Source organism: Phocoena phocoena, chromosome 13 (genome assembly GCF_963924675.1).
Source record: "Phocoena phocoena chromosome 13, mPhoPho1.1, whole genome shotgun sequence".
In the NCBI taxonomy this organism is placed as follows: Eukaryota; Metazoa; Chordata; class Mammalia; order Artiodactyla; family Phocoenidae; genus Phocoena; species Phocoena phocoena.
This window is the reverse complement of record NC_089231.1, coordinates 20,213,788-20,216,157: the sequence shown is the minus strand read 5'-3', so window position 1 is coordinate 20,216,157 and position 2,370 is coordinate 20,213,788. Positions and strand designations below refer to the sequence as shown.

Sequence of the window (2,370 nt, the reverse complement as noted above, 5' to 3'; positions counted from 1 at the left end):
GTATACCGAAATCTCACTATGACACAATTCACTAAGGGTGGAATTTGCTGCAGGGAAGTTCAACCAATATAAATATTAGTCATTTGGAGACGCTCAACTTGAATTTCAAACCTAGATTGGGCCAGTTAAGGAGTTTTTCTGAGCCTCCATTTCCTCATCTGTAAAATAGGGACATTTCCTTGCTGAGTTATGTATTAGACTAGAGGTAGACGAATGGTCAAGCATGTGGTAGGTGATTAATGAATGGTAATAATAAAACAGGGCATCATTGCTGAACTGCTGAAAGGACTTCTTTTTACTGATTATCACTTTTATAGTAATCTCAGAGAATGAATTCCATCATTACCTGTTTAGCAAAGTTCCTGCGTATGTACTTCCTCCATTGGATTACAATGAAGTCACATGATATCTACATTATACTTATTCAAATTCAATTACATGCACTTGACATGAAAGAGAAAACATGGAAAGAGGGGAAAAATCCCCCAGTTTATAATTGTCTAGGCAATTCAGCCCAATATTCCACTCAATGAGCATAAATATTCTGGTGTAAATGTAAGATGAGAAATGTGAATCTTTCTCTCCATTGGTTTTGCTTCCATTGGTTCATGCCTCTTAAAGCGTGAACACTTCACTGTCCAAAGTATAACTCTAGGATCTTGACATATACATTTCTGTACAAAATATTCCTAAAGTGCAGGCCAACAACTGCACTTTATCTGCTGCTAACTGAAGAAAGAATGCTCTCTGTGTCAAAGCCGGAGGGAAAACTGGCTCTATTGGAACTATTGAGAAATACTGTGTCTCTCTTTGAAGTAACAACTTCCTGAGGAGTTTTCCAATGCAATGTTTAAAAATGTCTTATTTTGAAATAATTTTAGACACAGAAGTTACAAAAGTAGTTCAGAAAGTTATTGTCTATCCTTCAACCAGTTTCTCTGTGTTAACAACTTTCATCACCGTAGTCTAATTATCAAAAGCAGGAGATAAAAGCCTCATACTACTGAAAATGGACACTGTTGTTCATGGTGTCCATAAATTGTTAATGTGGCTACATTGAGAACACAGGTTTTGCTTCCATCACTGTAATTTTATTGCAGTGGTGACAATGAGACCTGCAACATTTTTTTTTTTTTTTTTGGCTAGGCTCATGAGTAAAAATTGGATATAACAAGGCTTTTCAGTACTAGAAAAGATGAAGGAATAAATAGCAACGTACTCTCGCTATATTTAACTTCCAGGGTCCTAAAGTAAGTCGCTCGAGGAAATTGGATCCCAAAGATTACAGGTGGGGAATTTTGAAGTGTGTCCATATTCCACGGGAGATCAAAGAAGCCCAACTAAAAGAATTGTGGGCTGACTCACATGACAACTTCTTTTTTGAAAGGGCTATTTTATCTCGAAGATTATGAGTTTGGAGGAACTAAGGTGATTGGCAGTGGAAAGAATCAGAACATGTGAAATTCCTTAAAAACTTACTGACTTAATTTTGTCTATGTTACACATAATTTAAAAAAAGAACCCTTTACACTTTGTGCAGGAAAAAAAAAACGGGAGATAAACATGTGTACAAAAACTCTTAACCAAACTACAAAGCTTATTCGAATTTTGCCACATTTTCTCCAATGTCCCTTTTCTGTCCCAGAATCTGATCCAGGCTCCTACCTTTCATTTATTTGTTCCATTTTCTTAGTCTCCTCCAAACTGTGACGATTTCTCATTTTTCTTATCTTTCATGACTTTCCTCTGACTCCAGGAAGATAAAGAAAAGTAAATCAAGTCATTTTTAAGAATGTCTGAAGTAGGTATCGATTTCTTAGCTAAAAGATCCTGTGTAAATCCCAAACCAGGATATTTTCTACAGAGGTCATTTATCAGTTTGTCATTACACAAGTGAATGTACCAGGTGCCATTTACTGGAATGAATATAACTACCTGAGTGACAACAAAAGTAACAAACTGTTCTTGCTTTTGGATACTATTTTAGAGTCAGAGCCATTTCAGGCACTGGTGAAAGAATCTGTTAATGGTTCTCCATTTCTAACTCCTCAGATGGATTGGACATTCAGCAATTTTGACTTTAGGTGCTTGATTTCTCAATGATCTTTCTGGGGCTTCCCTGCTGGTGCAGTGGATAAGAATCCGCCTGCCAATGCAGGGGACATGGGTTCGAGCCCTGATCTGGGAAGATCCCACATGCTGCGGAGCAACTAAGCCCGCGAGCCACAACTACCAAGCCCGTGCGCGCGCCTAGAGCCCGTTCTCTGCAATAAGAGAAGCCCCCACAACGAAAAGCCTGTGCACCGCAACGAAGAGTAGCCCCCGCTGGCTGCAGCTAGAGAAAGACGGCGCGCAGCAACAAAGACCCAA

The 2,370-nt window shown here is 38.7% G+C and overlaps 1 non-coding gene across 1 annotated transcript; it reads left to right on the top strand.

Moving 5' to 3' along the window:
- The first annotated feature begins 991 nt into the window (after window positions 1-991).
- On the top strand, window positions 992-1,126 carry LOC136133379 (small nucleolar RNA SNORA1). The gene has a single exon (XR_010656523.1). It is a non-coding gene; the product is annotated as a small nucleolar RNA SNORA1 (small nucleolar RNA).
- The last annotated feature ends 1,244 nt before the right edge of the window (window positions 1,127-2,370 follow it).